At 34.1% G+C, this 18,564-nt stretch overlaps 1 non-coding gene across 1 annotated transcript; it reads left to right on the plus strand.

Annotated features, from left to right (window-relative positions):
- The first annotated feature begins 6,712 nt into the window (after window positions 1–6,712).
- LOC133853081 (small nucleolar RNA R71) lies at window positions 6,713–6,819 on the plus strand. Its single transcript, XR_009896205.1, has one exon. It is a non-coding gene; the product is annotated as a small nucleolar RNA R71 (small nucleolar RNA).
- Window positions 6,820–18,564: the final 11,745 nt, after the last annotated feature.

The raw sequence follows: 18,564 nt of genomic DNA on the forward strand, positions 1-18,564 counted from the left end.
ATTTGATGCCTTTAAAAAGTGGATCTCCAAACTAACAAAAGAGTATTTTTTTTCCCCAAAATTTGAGGAAACTTTGAGGAGCTCATTACAAATGCTCTAAGACCATCTAGTTTGGGAGTCACTGCCCCAACATTCCTTACATGGGTCAATTAGAAAGCTTAAGGGAGCCGAGCATTGCACAGCCTACACAAAAAAATAAAATAAAATAATTTGTACATGTCATATGAGAAAAATCATCCACAAATGTCACAAAATAGTGAAATTTATTGGACGCCACATTTATTGGTCCCCATACATCAAAATGAACTAACTTAAAAGGATTCGACACCCCATAAACAACTCTTGATAAAAAAGAGACACGAGGATGCATATTAAGTTGATAAGCTTCGTAATGCATGAACAACTCATGACAAAGACTAGGATTTTACACTTCAACGTAGGAAGTGAAGGGTGACCAAGATGACAATGCCACTAAAGAGTAGAGACTGACAACTGTAGAGGATGTGATAAGCGTTGAATGTTTACATTCAAAGCCTTTTAATTCACATATGTTAAACCTTAGATTATACTGTTATATAATGTTTTGTACTATTTTAGCTTATTTTTAGGTCATAATGGAAAATACAAGCAAAACCATTGAAGTTAGGCCTAAAAACGTATCAAGGAATGATGAAGATCGACTGAAGAAATCAAAAATCAAGTGCCAGTCTCGTTGATCGAGCGCCAAAAGGTGATGCTTGATCGTCCCTTCGCTCAATCACCAAAAGGTGGCGATCGAGCGCCATCAGTTCTTCTAGAAGCGTCAGATATTTGCAAACATCAGATGTCGACATTTAACCAAAATATCAAATTGTGCGATGGAAATTAAAGTTGTTAGTTTTATTGACTACATTCTGTTGACAAAATCACTATCATGTAATGTTGTTGCCTTAACAGGGATACCGTATTATTTTAGAGTCTTCAAATATTCAAAGATTATTTCTATAATATGGAAAGAGCCTTAATATGACAAGTTTCAGTGTTACAAGTATCAAGAAGGCAATTTTAAAGTTCCAGGAAGATTCTGTGCCGTTTCCAACTCAGCAAAAGTCAGATCCCTCGTTTTCGTCTGGACGGGCCTGTGAAGCGTCTAGACACCGTTCTGTGTTGAGAAGATTCGGACAGCTCAGTGTGCATCCGTTTGGAAGACAGGGCAACACCTTCCGAACGCTTTTCAGTGTTCAAGAAGAATCCAGAGTCCTTTACAGACACAGATTGGGAAGACAACTTGCAACCGTTCGCGTGTTAGGGCAACACCGTCCGGACGCGGCTTTAATAAGGAAACGTGTGAAGCGCGTTATGGAAAGGCGGTTGCACAGTTCATCGTCTGGATGCTCTCAGCTTACGTCTAGGCGTAGCCTAGAGAAATCCAAATCAGACTCGATTTAGGTCTTCTAAAGCCTATAAATAGAGGCTTCTAGGCATGTATTATTTAAGAATTCGGTATTGAATTCTTTAGAGCTTAGAGAGGGTATTTAGGTAGAAATTGTGTAAATCTGCTAGCTCTCTAAGAGTTGTCCGATGTGTGACTTGAATGTGTGAAGTCTAGCTTAGGGAGGAGCCCTAAGCTAAATGAATCCATTGAAGACCCCTTCAGGTAGGAGACCTGGTCGGGAAGCATTCGTGTATAGGTACACGTCAAAGTGCAATGTACGATCGCTGCATCGGAGTATGTTAGTGTATAATTGAGAGTGTGCGTGCCGCGCTTTGGAGAACTTTATTGTTACACCTAAAGCCGTGCATAAGCTCTATATATACGAGCTTTTTGTGGGAACTAGGGAGTGTGCGTGGAGGCGCAAGACTTGTACATTATTTCTTTTTCTTTCTCTTGAAATACGAGATGTGCGGGGTGGAGTTACTCTGGAGAAATATTTTTATCCCCAGCCACACTCTTTTCTTTTGCAAGTTTTTATTTTTTATTTTTATTTTATGTTCTTAATAAAATTTTGTATTTTCTTTTTAGTGATGAGTAGCTAGTTTTTTTTAACTAAGGTTGATGATGAAACCTCACCTTTGAAGAGCAACAATATTTTCATGAGAGTTTATACTATCCGATTTTATTGGATTTAATATTTTCAATATTTTACTTCTTTTCAATTATTGAGATGATTTCTTGGATATCTATTTTGATTTCCAGATACATGTGATGATTTGATATAGTCTCATTTAATTGATTGCTTGGATTTTTTCATTTATCAATACATTGGATATTCATTGTGTTTCGTTCTACGGATACATTTGATGATTTGGTTTAAACCGGAAATCTTTTGTGATTTGTGCAAATAACAGATTCATTGAATGATTTAATTAATTTTTGAAGCATAGTAGAACATACATATGATTTGTACGGTGAGAACTTCGGATATGTATTGACGAACATGAGAATATGTTGCTGTGATTTGGTGAGTGTGGATTCTAAAACCTTAGTACATTTTCTTTTGTTTTGTTTTATTTTGTTTTATTTTTCTTTTATCCATAAAACCCCAAAATTTGGAACTAAATTAAAATAGAATTAGTTTGAATAGAGATTAATTTTTCACAACACAATTCCCTGTAGATTCGACCTTGCACTTGCACATATACTATATTGCAAACGATTCATTCGCTTGCGAGTATTAAAATATGTACATCAGCAGCCAAACCTAGGATATCCACTATTCAGAAGACAAAGCTAGTTACAAGACAATCATACTCACATACCCCTAATGCAGTAGTTGTTACCTTGAACTCTGACACGTACCTATACGTGAACGCCTCCCAACCAGGTCCCCTACTTGAAGGGGTCTTCAATAGAATCCTTTACATTAGGGCTTCTCTTTAAACTAGACTTCAAAGAATTGATTAAATCACACAATAAACACCCTAAGAAATCTAGCACATATCACAATCTCTGCCTAAATACCCTCTCTTAGTACAAAGGAATTCAATAGCGAATTCTGTAAATAATACAAGCCTAGAGATTATAGCCTTAGACTTAGTTGATACTCAAGAAGAGAAATTACTGGATGTTTTAAGAGAGCACAAGGAGGCTATTGGCTGGACCATTGAAGATATCCAAGGAATAAGCCCTTCGGTGGTTATGCACAAGATACACTTGGAGGAGGATGCCAAACCATCGAGGGAGCCACAAAGAAGGCTCAACCCAGCTATGCAAGAAGTTGTGAGGGCTGAAGTGATCGAGTTATTGGATACAGGTATCATATATCCAATTTCTGATAGCAAATGGGTGAGCCCAATTCATGTTGTGCCAAAGTGGGCTAGATTGACGGTAGTGGAGAACAAGGATGGCGAGTTGGTGCCAACTCGTATTCAATTAAGAAGGAGAGTTGTACCGACTACTGCAAGTTAAATGCCGCCACCAGGAAGGATCATTTTCCCATTCCTTTTATTGATCAAATGGTGGAACGCTTAGCGGGTCATGCTCATTACTATTTCTTGGACGGATATTCTGGATACAACCAGGTCCCTATGGACCCCAAAGATCAGGAGAAGACGACTTTCACCTGCCCTTTTAGCACGTTCGCCTAGCATATTCAATTAATGCATAATGAATTGAGATATCAGGCAAAAACACATACAATATCTGAAAAGCTATATAAAAAATAAAAATAAAAAAACAAAATTCTGCATCTTCTCCCCCAATTTTGTTTTTTTCTTTTTTGTTGAAAACAATAAAATAGAAAGAAAAAAACAAGGACATGCTTATGGAAAAGGAAATAACATCTAGTCCTAGCATGTAAGGTAAAATCAAACCTATCGTCAGGGAGAGAAGTTTAGAAATACCAAGACAGAAAAGCAGCCGCTCGACGTGCTTTAACTGTTATCCCAAAAAATATCTGCAGAAGTTTCTCAAGACAACAAGAGAAAATATGGGGATAGAATAAATGGTTCCTCAAATAGAATGCAAGGCACGAATAGGATATGACATGATAAACTATGCAATGCAAAAACATACCTGACATGCACTAGGATTTAGGAACAAAAATCCTAGGCATGGTAAGACTTCACCTCTATTAGGTGAGTCCACTCCCCCTCAAAGGGTGAATGGTCTCATCATTCCTGACCCATACCTGCTTGACCCGTGACGGTGGTTTGCAGGTCTTGTTCTTGTTGTCCATTCTTCTTAGCATACATTGCATTAGGCTCAGCAACCCTTCATTGCCATGGTTGCTAATGGCCTTTTGCGGCTTTCTCTTATAGCGCCTGGATTTGTTCTTCTTTGATTTGCCACTCTGATTGGCAAGAACCAACTTTAGCTGTCGCTGCTGATGCCATGGAGCCTAGAATGTCGTCGGAGAGAGAGTACCTGATGTAGCTCTTGTTGGTAACTCCTTCTGAACCTTCGACTTCTGAGCCTGAAGATATGGACATTTGGGTCGGATGTGGCCGGTGATGCCGCAGTGATGACAAGTGAGTAGGCTTCTTTTGTTGGAATGCTGCTTGACTTTCTCTGCAGAAATATGGTTAGCATTCTTACAAACAATATTGCCCTTACCTTTTATATGTCTCCTATGCAGAAGGACATATTTTGATGAGGAAGAATCTTCAACTTCACTTTTCCTCAAAGCATCCTACTTAATCCAAGGCATGTGGGATTTCAACAAGAATAACAATTTGGCTTAATATGACCAATCTTCCCACAATTATGACACTTAGGAATAAACTTACCTTGTATTTCTGATTCCTTGGAGTTAGGCATCACATGATTAGTTAAGTAAGAATTATCTAAATAGCTGTATCTTCTATTACGGGCTTAATATCAATAGAATCTAATTCAGAATCAGAAGCATGTGAAGTAGAAGTATTTAAATCATTAACAGCTAAATCAGACTTGTTAGAAATATCTATATGAATACAAAGCATGCTTTTCAAATTATTACTAGAGAATTTTTTCAAAAGATCCTTTGATTCTTTTAATTTATTCTCTAGTGCATCAACAGTATCAAAAAGCATGGTATTCTCAGATTTCAAAGAGTCAATCAAAACATGTGATTCAGAGAATTGTAAAATCAAAGACTCTTTTTCTTGCTTGATCTTCTTGAGTTCTTTATTGGATTTCTTAAAGAGTTTACCTATCAAAAGGGTATCTTTAGAGAAATCATAAAAATCATCTTCACAGAACTCAGGAAGATTTATGTTAGAAGAAGTCATGGATCACACTTAAGAAATAAATCTAAAACACAAGTGTAACCTGCTTTGATACCAATTGAAAATAAAATATTGACTTCTTAAACAAACCAAATGTGTGTGTTTGTGTGCAAACAAATATCTTAAAAGCAGAATTTAAATGAGACAAGATATTTGTTACGAAGTGAAAATTCTATGAAGAGAAAAAAACCACTCCGGGGCAGCTAAACCCAGAAAATACACTATCCAAAAACAAAGCTAGTTACAAGACACTCATACTCACATAACCCTATACAGTAGTCATACCTTTAACTCTGACGTGTAACCCAACACGAATGCTTCCCAACCAGATCTTCCACCTAAAGGGGTTTTTGATGGATTTCTTTACCTTAGGGCCAACCCCTAAGATAGACTTCACACAAACAACGAGCACACACCGGTAACGGCTTGAAAACTAGCGGATCTTCAATTCTCCCTAAACACCCTCTTAAAGCACTATGGAATTCACCACCGAATTCTGTACAAAACACAGACCTAGAGCCCCCTATTTATAGGCTTCAAGAGACCTCAAAAATTGTTAAAAATCAGACTCTGTCTGTAAAGTGTCCGGACAGAAATTTGCCACGTCCGGACGGATTTCAGTGATATCCTTCAGAAACAGCGCAATTCAACCCTTATCAGGTTTGCGTCAAGACGGCTTGACCGACCGTCCGGACGGTCTTAGCTAAAATCCTTTCCGCATTCGAACGGAAATCTGGAGTTTATCTGAACTACTGGATATTGTCCGGACGTGTTGCCAATTCGTCCGGACGGTCTGCAAATACTGAACATCGTCCGGACGTGTTGCCGAGTCGTTTGGACAGATTGCAAGGACTTCCCAAATAGTGTCGATTTCTGAAAACGGACTCCTTGTTGAATATTGATTGACCGAGCATCCGGACGGTGTTGCTCTGACGTCCAGACGTCTTCAATGTTTATCTGTAAGACACTGTGGGGCGTCCGGACGCCTTCAAAGGCCAGTCCGGACGGTTGCACAGGAACCGGGTGATTTGTCTTGGTTTTTGCCATGGACACTTCATGGGGATCTTCTAGAAGCTTATAAACAGTAAATGTCTCTATGTATGAAAATTCCAATTTGAAAACCAATTGTCAAATATCTAAAGATTTGAAAAACCGACTGTCCTACAACCATTACATAAAGTGTTTTTGTTTTAACCAGAATGTAGCCAATAAAAATACTAACATGTTGAATGGGAGAGATGTTATGAGTAGTCATAACTTTTACTAGCATATCCAGTTTCCTCTCCAAGGTAGCCATCTGAGTTTGAACTCCATTATTGCCATTCACTTCATAGGCGCCTTTTCTTTTGAGTCCTTGCCTCCCTCGGGATGAGAATTGTTGGGAGTTTTCGCTTAAAGTCTCAAACAGCTCTTTTGCTCCTCACTATTCTTTTCCATTAGTACACCTCCACAAGCTGAATCTACAAGGCTTTTGTTAGAATCATTTAAACCTTCATAGAAAGCTTGTACCTAATCGTCCTGAGATAGATTGTGATGTGGGCATTTTAGAAGTAGCTCCTTGAAGTGCTCCCACACCTCAAAGAATAGGTCTCCATCTTTTTGTTGGAAGGTTTGAATCTCCCTTCTCAATTGCCTAGTCTGTTGAGCTGGAAAGATCTTCTTCAAGAACTTTGTGGTCAACTCCTCCCAATTGTGAATAGACCCTGCAGCCAAAGAATTCAACCATAACTTAGCATTATGTTTCAAGGAAAAAGGGAAGAGAATTAACCTGATTCCTTTCACATTTAAGCCATGGATGTTTTGAGTTTTGCAAAGATCAAAGAAGTCCCGAATGTGTAGATATGGATCCTCTGTAGGTGTGCCTCTATAGTGTGGAACCATATTGAGCAACGGAGACAAATCAAAATTGCTTTGCACATTTGGTTGAAAAGTAATGCAAGAGGGTTGATTTGGATTTTGTGGTATGAAGGAACTCTTCATCGGCTTCCGCTCAGGTGGATTCTCTACACGTACTTTTGCCATGTCTTCCTCAACTTTGAATCTGTTTTCAAATTCTAAGGTGTCTCTACACTGTCGAATAGTGCGTTTGATCTCTGGATCGTATGTAATGATGTCTAAATTCTGAGATCAACGACCCATTGCACTTGATCCTAGTTGCGCTCGAGCGTATATGAATTGTGCAGTCGATCGCATAACCAAAATCTAAAATCTGCAGAAAAGACTTAGAAACAAAAGAGAATTTTTTTTTTTTTTTAGATGAACATAAACAGAAATAACTAAAATAAAGGAAAATTTTAAAAACACAATCCCCGACAACGGTGCCAAAAACTTATTCAAATATCTACTTAAATAAATAGGCAAATACTTGTACGTTTTACTCATAAGTGCACAAGATCAAAACAATAGTATAGCAGGCAAATACGAGATTATTCCCACGAGGATTGGTATAAATTGTATTTAAAGAGAAATTCCTAAAAGAGATATATTGAACAAGACGAGATAAAAGATTGAATTAAAAATAATATGAAAAAAAGGTAGGGCTTCAATATCCACCGCTAATCATACTCAAATAAGATTCGCAATATGCACGATACTACAATCATAATATGATGCTTAATGTTTACCAGCCACAAGGGAATGGTATCTTCTCCTAAAGCTATTGATTTCCCTAAGCAACGAATTAGACATGGTATCTACTCTAACTCTTTTCTACCTTGAAGGATTTAGCATGGTATCTACTAAGTTGTTCTTCAAGAAAGCATAAATCTATGGAAATCGGTAAACACACTCAGATTGGAATATGATATCTATTCCAGTTGTCTTTATGTTGATTAATCCAAGAACCTGTGTCGGGGTTCTTTTGCTACTTTATTATGCCCAAGACTCGGTCATCCAAATTAACATAAATAACAAATGCATACCACATGCATATGATAAACAAACATAAACATGCGAGGAATTCAAGAAACTATAATTAATCAAGTTAAGCATCAATATATAAATTATAGCAAAGCAAATTGAAAAACTTAAAGAGACATGATTAGGGCTTCAATCGAGCCCTAACAAGTATTAGTTACAACTAATATAAACTAAAATTAGATACATACATAAAATAAATAAAGGAAGAAAGAAAATAAAAATTAGAAGAACCTCCTTCTTGATGTAGCATTTGATTCTTCCTCAAAGCTTCTGTGTGTTTTTCTTCAAAGGCTAGAAGCCTATTTATAGGGATTAGAGAAGCTCTAGAAGCTCTAGAAATCCTAGAACAATTATAAATAGGTCTTCTAGTTCAAATAGAATAATTACAAGTCTTTTCCTTTTCCAAAATTTCCATCCAAGTAAGAAAATGATTCCAAAATTCGTACAGATTTGTAGTCTTTTATTTCGGGGCGATTTTGGCATGGTAAACATCCGAATTAGGAAAAACCTATTTCTCACATATTTGTTTTATTTTTTCTTAGCTTTCCAATGCCACCAATTTTGTTGCAATTCAATACTTGACCCCAAAGTTATGATTAAATTACTAAGAGGTGCTCATTTTGAATTCTTTTCAAAAATTACGAATTTTTTCCGACTTCTCTTTCCTTAAATTCAAAATTGATTGGAGTTGAATCTATCCAAAAGTGAGTTTCTTGACTTCGTTATAATTTTGGAATTTGATAGATATTCTTCCAAAATCTATAAAATACAAGAAAACACAAAAACAACACAAAACATCAAACTATAACAAAACTAAGAGCTTAACATATGTAAATTAAGGGGCTTGAATGTGTAACATTCAGCACTTATCAGTCACTGATGAGAAACTATGAGCCTTGTGCCCACCAGCTTCGTTATTAACCCTGCATAATGATTATTCACAACAGTATGCAATACATTATTCCTGCGCACATAATTAAATAAAACAGAAATCACAATATTATGAAAACCAATATCACTCTCAATAAGTAATAAATACTTACTGTCTTTTCCTGCTTTAGAAAATGTTCACACAAGTGTTCACTACAATACAGTTTGTACATATGATAGTGTATTAGTACAAGACACTAACAAACCTATTTTAATACTTATGTCACTTCTAAATTCTAAACCATTTAACATAATTTTCTAATGTCGTTTGGATATTATAACGGCATATAAAATTAGGCCGATTGCATGACCATATATTTCCAAGTGGGCATTATTACGTCATTTAATTAATTAATGCCTAAAACACCTACAAAGTAAAACAAACATCACAATGGCATTAGTATGCTAAAATGTAATATTCTTTGTATAAAAATAGACATAACAATCCCATTAGTATAAATAATGAGTACGATGTTTTAAAAACATATGAGCGGCATAACGGCATAAATATAGATAATTTCTATTTTATCCCTTTATAAAATTTGTCATAATAACGGCATTAGTACGACTAATGCTTAAAATATTTTTATAATTTTGGGCGGCGTAACGACTTTTTTATAAATTATCATATTTTATCCGGGCATCATAACAACGTAGTTAGTAAATAAACATACCACTTTGAAAATACCATTTTAAACACAATATTAAATATTAAATAACATAATAACTTTAAAATCATAAAAACTATAAACCAAACTTAATTAGAAACGTACCAAATATCTCAAAAATAAGGTTGAGATATTTTCAATAGCACTTCAAGCACAAAGAACAAGGACCGGCCAAGTGTGTGAGATACAGAGAGTTTACTTCTTCTTTTTCTTTTTCTTTTTTTTGTTCTTTTGTTCTTTTTTTTTTTTCCTGTTTTCTTCTTTCCTTCTCTTTTCTTTTCTTTTCTTTCTCATGTTCTCATGACACAAAGGAACCTAAGAGAACGGGAGAGAGAGAGAGAGAGAGAGAGAGAGAGAGAGAGAGAGAGAGAGAGAGAGAGAGAGAGAGAGAGAGAACCAAGAGGCTGAGATAGAAAGAGAGTTGCAGAGAAAAGAAAGAAGAGAAGAGTTTCTGGTCAGTTTTCTTATTTTCCGTTTAAACGGAGTGGTGCATCTGAAACTAGAACAAAGAGAAAGAGAGCTTATGTTTGTTGTTTCTTGCCGAGACAGAGAGAAGAGAAGAGAGTCCCTTTTCTTTTTTGGCTGTTGTAGGCTGAGTGGGAGAGTGGGAGTTTATTTTCTTGTTTCTATACTACTGGTCGAGAGGTAAATGAGAGAATTTTTGAGATCCTTTCCTTTTTTTGGGTTGCTGCAACCGAAAGAAAGAAAGAGAAGGAGAGTTGTTGAGAGCTTTTCTGTTTTTCTATGATCTGGACTCACTGTTGCTGTGAGAACAAGGAGATTTTCTTGCTTCTTTAGGAAGAACATGCTACTGGAAGCTAAGAGAATCAGAGAAAGGGAGAGAGAAATAAAGAATGAAGGAAGAAGGAGAAGGTATGCGTTAAACTAAAGCGGTGCACCTCTCTATTTATAGAAACCGTGAACGGTTTGGATCACTTTGGGAGAAATTTGATCAAAGGCTGGGATAACAACAGGTGTGTGATGAGTCACTAGCATCAGCGTAATATCTCGTTTCATCAACTAACCAGCACTTGGCTTCTAACTTAGAAAACTAATCCACGTAATTTTGTTTTTGCAAAACTATGGCGATCGAGCGATGTCGATTGAGCGTCGGCTTATGGGGGATCGATCACCGTGTCGATCGATAGCCACTACTGGGGGTCGATCGTTAGGTCAATCGATCTCCCATTTATGGGGATCGATCGCCCTCACGACAGGTGGGTTCTTTCTTTTCCGATTTATAGCTTAAGGTACAATAATCTAATTTAGTCAATTAAAACTATAAACGTGCCTCAAATATTAATAAATATTTAAACCTATAAACATTCTTATAGTAAAGTCAAATATCAATGAATATTTATTCTCATAAATATTACACACAAAGCATTAACATATGTAACACATGCGGCAATGATACTACGTAATTATTGTCTTAACCTAGTACAAAACATCAAGAAAAATATTACATATTAATAAATATACGTAAATATCAGGATCGGCATAATGATCCTGACAATCCTGACCTTCCTCTAGTTTTGCACAAATATTTATGTGATTGTGGTTATCACCACAATCCCATAATGTAATCAAGTGAGACAACTGCCTTTAATAATATAATGAATTACTGATTTATTTAAAGATACATATTGCAATGATAGTTTTATATGTACAATGCATTAATATGATGTAATAACAGTTTTGTACACACAATGCGGTAATATGATGTAATGACAACTCTTATTTGCACAATACAACAATATGATGTAATGTGCTCATACTATAACAGCCTTGTGCTTGGTTAACGTATTGTCTTGGAACCTTGTGCTCTTTTAACTATAAAGCTTATTGGTCTTTAAGGCCGTGTGCCCTGACTGTAAGCCTTGTGCTTGCCAGTTTATTATTATTTACGGGGGCCTTGTGCTCCCACAAGCTTTGTTATTATTATATCTTTTTAGGGCATTGTACTCCCACTATGCACCTTGTGCCCGCCAGCTTCTTTATTAACCCTGCATAATGATTATTTACAACAATATGCAATACATTATTTTTATGTATATAATTAAATAAAACAAAAATTACAATGTTATGAAAACCAGTATCACTCTCAGTATGTAATAAATACTTACTGTCTTTTCCTACTTCAGAAAATGTTCACACAAGTGTTCACTACAATACAGTTTTGTACATGTGATAATATATTAGTACAAGATACTAAGAAACCAATTTTAATACTTACGTCACTTCTGAGTTCTAAACCATTTAACTTAATTTCCTAATGTAGTTTTGATATTATAATGGCATATAAAATTAGGTCTATTGCATAACCACATATTTTCATGTAGGCATTATTACAACATTTAATTAATTAATGCCTAAAATACCTACAAAGTAAAACAAACATACAACAACATTAGTATGCTAAAATGTTATATTCTTTGTATAAAAGTAGACATAACAATCCCATTAGTATAAATAATGAGTATGATGTTTTAAAAACGTATGGGCGACATAACGACATAAATTAGATAATTTCTATTTTATCATTTTATTAAATTTGGCAGAATCACGGCATTAGTACCACTAATGTTTAAAACATTTTATAATTTTGGGCAGCGTGATGACATTTTTATAAAATATCCTATTTTATCCAAGCATTATAACAACGTATTTGGTAAATAAATATACCACTTTGAAAATACCATTTTTAAACACAATATTAAATTTTAAATAACTTAATAACTTTAAAATCATAAAAACTATAAACCAAGCTTAATTAGAAACTTACCAAATATCTCAAAAATAAGGTTGAGATATTTTCAATAATACTCCAAGCACAAAGAACAGGGACCAGCTGAGTGTGTGAGATACAAAGAGTTTACTTCTTCTTTTTTTCTTTTTCTTTTTCTTTTTTCTATTTTCTTATTTCCTTCTCTTTTCTTTTCTTTTCTTTCTCTAGATCTCACAACACAAAGGAACCTGAGAGATCGGGAGAGAGAGAGAGAGAGAGAATCGAGAGGCTGAGATAGAAAGAGAGTTGCAGAGAAAAGAAAGAAGAGAAGAGTTTCTGGTGAGCTTTCTTCTTTTCTGTTTTTCTGTTTAAATGGAGGGGTGCATCCAATGTAAGAAATTACATATGTGTCCCTTAGACACATTTAATTCATTGTAACGGTTGGAATTTAAATAATTATCATAACGGTAATTATTTAATTTATTGTAACGGTTGGAATTTAAATAATTATCATAACGGTAATTATTTAATATAAGGATTGAATATGATTTATTCCACATTAAGTTATATGAAATCGTAACGGTTTAAAACGGTTTTTATATTAAATTTTCTGATTTATTCTCCTTGATGGGAGGAGAATAATCAGCTATCTATTGATGATGAGGGTCCCTAGCCTACCTATATATAGAGCCATGTGTATCCATCTATTGGCACACTCATAGGCATAGACCAGAAGAACTCTCTGAATTTTGTTTTTACAGATTTTGGTGTTGTAGAAAACTTCTTCGTTCTTCGTTCTTCGTTCTTCATCAAGCTTGAACAAAATATGGCTGGAGGTATTTATAATTCCGCTGCTTATTATTTTAAAGCATTTTATTTATATATTATGCTTACATCCAAGACTAGAAAATAGAGAAAGAGAGTTTATGTTTGTTGTTTCTTGCCGAGATAGTGAAAAGAGAATAAAGTCCCTTTTCTTTTTCTGCTACTGTAGTCTTAGTGGGAGAGTGGGAGTTTCTTTTCTTGTTTCTGTGCTACTAGTCGTGAGGTAAAGGAGATGATTTTTGAGGTCCTTTCCTGTTTTTGGGTTGCTGTGACCGAAAGAAAGAAAGAGAAGGAGAGTTGCTAAGAGCTTTTTGGTTTTTCTATGATCTGGACTCACTGCTGCTCTGAGAGGAAGAGAGAATTCTTGCTTCTTTAGGAAAAATAGAGGCTATTGGAAGCTAAGAGAATCAGAGAAAGGGAGAGAGAAACAGAGAATGAAGGAATAAGGAGAAGGTATGCGTTAAACTAAAGGGGTGCACTAGAAACCGTGAACGATTTGGATCACTTTGTTAGGAATTTGATCAAAGGCTGGGATAACAGCAGGTATATGATGAGTCACTAGCATCAGCATAATATCTATTATCATCAACTAACCGGCACTTAGCTTCTAACTTAGGAAACTAATCCATGTAATTCTATTTCTGCAGAACTATGGCGATCGAGCATCAGGTACTAGCAATTGAGCGTCATGTCGATTGAGCATCGGCTTATGGGGGACGATCACTGTGTTGATCAATAGCCACTGCTGAGGGTTGATCATTAGGTTGATCGATCTCCCATTTATGAGAATCTATCGCCATCGCGACAGGTGGGTTATTTCTTTTCAGATTTATAACTTAAGGTCCCATAATCTAATTTAGTCAATTAAAACTATAAATGTGCCTCAAATATTAATGAATATTTAATCATATAAATATTTATATAGTAAGGTCAAATATCAATGAATATTTATTCTCATAAATATTCATATATATTATTTTGCCATATTATTATTAGGTCTTAAATTCTAATTTAAGGCATTATATATTATGTCTTAAAATTTGGGGCGCTACAAAAACAAAATGGCAAATTATAGAATGTTAGATAACAAAGTGCATGGCAGATTCTAGGGCTATTAACTAACCTCAAACAACATGGCAAATTTTGTTTTGTTAACTAAAAAATAAAATGGCAGATTATAGAATGTTAACTATCAAAGAGCATGGCAGATTCAAGAGGTGTTAACTAACCTCAAAAAACATAGCAGATTATGTTTTGTTAACTAAAAAATAAAATGACAGATTATGCAATGTTAACTAACAAAGACCATTGCAGATTATGGAATGTTAACTAACAAAGACCATGGAAGAACCTCAAACAAAGCATAATAGATTAAATTATTTTTTTAAAAAAAAACCTCAAACTCGATATTGTTCTAATAGGATCTGTTGCTTGCAGGTTTAAAAGAACCAAGTCAAGGAGGCAAAGAGGCAAGAACTGTATGATAGCCCGTGACTCTGTCACCTGAAATGCGAAAAAAAAAAATCCATACATTAAAAATTAAAAATTATAATTTAGATCTAAGTAAAACTGAAAAAATAAATAAATTAAATCATCCCATCCCTTGAGACCGGAGTTACGTACCTAAGTTGTATACAATATGCTTGTAGTTGTAGTCTGCTTCAAGCCTTCAAGTATTCAAAAGTTCAGCAATCAAAACTCAAATGACAAGCCCAAGGTGCAAGAATGCCAAGAACATTCCCTCTTTAGAATATTTTCTCTCTCGAGTGCAAAACTGTGAGCAAGAGCATGTATGATCTATCATATGAGAGGATTCAAGAAAGAAAAACAACCAAATCAAAACAATCAAAGCCCAGTACTCAAGTAGCATATCCATCAGATCAATAGTCGTTTTTGTATCTGCCATTGGTATGGCTACAGCCTACCGCTACGCCAAAGCGTAGGAGTTAGGATGGTAGGAGATCACAAAATTAGGGATTCTGGCTGCGAGATGGGAGCCTTTGGAGGGATGGGATGGGATGGCTAATTGCCTTGTACCTTATTTTGGTTTGACCTCGAAGAGATTGAAGAAAAAAAACTCCCAAGGGTTTATTGAATTTCTTCCCCAGAATGCTTGGAATTGCATATTTGCCTTCTGATTTTCTTCTTGATTGTTCATCAACGGCTGATGAAGAAACTTGAGGGAATGAGTAGTTGAGAGGTCAGGCGATGCATTGAATGAGAACATTTACTTCTTCAACAACAATTCAAAGACTCAAGTCACTCAGCAACTAACCATTCAATGCTCGCCTGCTCTGCATTTAATTCTTACTGACGGTATAGTATTTTGAAAATTTGAGAAATGTGAAGGGAGAGATTTATCACCGTTCGATTTTACTTATTTAATAAAATGAATTTAATCAACTCATTTTGAACAACCAAGATCAAACATTGGTGTTGGGGAGTGAACAGTGGGATGTCAGCCTCTCAAACTCGGAGACCGTGTATGTCGTATGCATAAACACCAAAATTTCAAAAAAACAAAAATGTTCATCTACATGCGTTTATTGCTGAAACAGGTGTCATCTTTGCAGTAATAATGATCATGAGCATTGATTATGATTACCATTTTTTTTTTTAATTCAAATGAAGTCAATTAATTAGTGAGCTCATGTGGACATGCGAAACACCAAATAACGCTCATTCGTTCATGCTTTCTAGCTGTCATCCATATTGAAATCCAATGGTTAGAATTTATTCAATTCTTAATGGCACGGCTACGCTTACCTCGTAAGTTGTAACTCGTTCATCGTGCATTCGTGCACTGTGCTTTTGTTTCGTCTTCCAAAATTGAGAATTCCAAAGGACCAGAGTCCAGACCGACCCAGTCACCACGCGGTCCACGCGAGTCTATGTTCACAAGTTCTAGAACTTCCACTTCCAATGTTCCAATTCCACCGTCCACCATTGTCCACACATTACAATTAATATATTATATATTTATATATAACTAATATAAATTTATATAAGTCATGACTCAAAAGTTCATAACATAAGTGTACTTTTATTAATAATTTTTTTTAAATACCATATTATCTGCATATGATGTAGTTAATTTTTTTTTTTTTTTTTTTTTTTAAGGACATGATATAGTTATTAGTTAAAGTTTTGGTTTAAGTAGATGTAATTATTAGTTAATGTTAGTACTGTTATATAAGTTAATTTAATTTGTGATTATAAATAAACACATTTTTAATTATAATACTATTATACTGAGAACTTAATTTGAAATTACATGAATCAATATAAAACACATTTTTAATTATAATACTATTATACTGATAACTTAATTTGAAATTACATGAATCACATTGTTACGTATCTAATAATAATACATAGATGAGTTCATAGTTATAGTTATACTCCTATGAATCCATGATAATAATATAATGATATGATCTATTATTCATATGAATCATATGATTATATTATATTCACAAAATCACATAGTTGATTTGAATAATAATTCATATGATCTATAGTCTATAAGCGTATAATGATATGATCTAAATTGTAATTACATGCTTGTAAATTGTGATAATGATTAAGTTAACTTAATAAGCCTTGGTAAAAACTTGCCAAAAAAAAAAAAGTTCAAAAAACTATACTCGGTAACTTAATAAGCCTTAATAGTTAGTAACTTAATATATATTAACTTACTTAGAATGCTATAATGTTAATAATAATATATAACACACACATATATAATAATATAAATAATATAGATATAAATATTTAGTAACCTATAGTTAATTATATTTACTTTGTATATATTAATTAACTAGATAATATGTTAGTTTATAAATATATAACTAGTTAGTGTATATTCGTATATATAATATAGTAACTAGTAGTCTAGTAATATTAGTTACTAGAGTTGTGGTAGAACCACCGTTTCGTAGATCATATTACAGAAAGAAGGAAATTGAAGGGACAAGCGGTGAAGTGGAGGTGTCCGAATCGTCGTGTGTGGAGTTGAATTATGTAGCTAATGCTGAAATTATGTTAGAAAGGATCTCCAATTTGAATGGAAAAAGTGGAAAAGAAAGCGAAATTGTGAAAGAGATTGAAGGAAATGAAGGCTATGAAGCTATATCAAAATCAGAAATTTCTTGTGTTGAGCAAATTCGACTTCATGCAAATTCGATTGAAGGAAATGAAGGCTCTGAACCATTTAAGCTTATGATTAAGCCTGTTTTCTTTTTCTTTTTTCAAACAAACTTATCTTTGGGGCCTTAATCCACTGGAAAAAACCATTTCAAATTATGATTAAGCTTTTTCGAGCCTTAAATTAAAAAATAAAAAAATTTGGGCCCAAATTTTTTTTTTAGGGCCTTATTAAATCGGGGGTCCTAGGCAAGTGCCTCACTCACCTAGGCCATTGAGTTAGGCCTGCGTCGTGATGTGGCAAAAAGGCTGACGTGGCACTAGTAGAAGTTGCGAAAATAGATGAAATAACTAATTTCAAATTCGCGAAAAATTGAAGGAGTTAATATTGATTTTTAGAAAAGTAAGAGACTAATTTCAAATCGCACTTCGACTTAGGGAGTTATGATACATTTACCCTGTTAACTAAGTTACTAACTTACTAAATTTGATATTATAATATATTAACTGAGTGATTATGTAATACTAAGTTAGTAAATTATAAATTTATAATGTTAAATTCATAATACTTGATTACTTATGATAATATTTAATTTGTGACTATAAACAAACATATTGTTGATTCTAATACTATTATACTAATAACTCAATTTGTGATTACATGAATCACATTGTTACGTATTTAATGATAATACGTAGATCATATGCTTATATAGTTATAGTTATATTCATATGATAATGATATAATCAATCATATTATATTTACATTTTTCATTCAAATGATATATAGAGTATAAGTCTATAATGATATGATCTAAATTGTAATGACATGCTTGTGAATTGTGATAATGATTTAAGTTGTGATTATAACAAATATATTGTTTACTCTAAATTTTAATAACTTAATTTGATATGATATAAGTCACAATGTTATTGTTGCACTTGCATACATCAACTAAGTATATATTGTATTCGTATAATGTCGTATACTTGTGTGACATTATGATATTAAAAAATAATATCACATGATATGAGATTATTTATAAATTTATAAGAAGTAATGAAGTATGATAATATTGATATTAATATTAACTAACATATATAAATCTACATACTTATAAGTTATATTTTTATATAACTTATTATGTATATATATGATCG

Source organism: Alnus glutinosa, chromosome 12 (assembly GCF_958979055.1).
Source record: "Alnus glutinosa chromosome 12, dhAlnGlut1.1, whole genome shotgun sequence".
Classification (NCBI taxonomy): domain Eukaryota; kingdom Viridiplantae; phylum Streptophyta; class Magnoliopsida; order Fagales; family Betulaceae; genus Alnus; species Alnus glutinosa.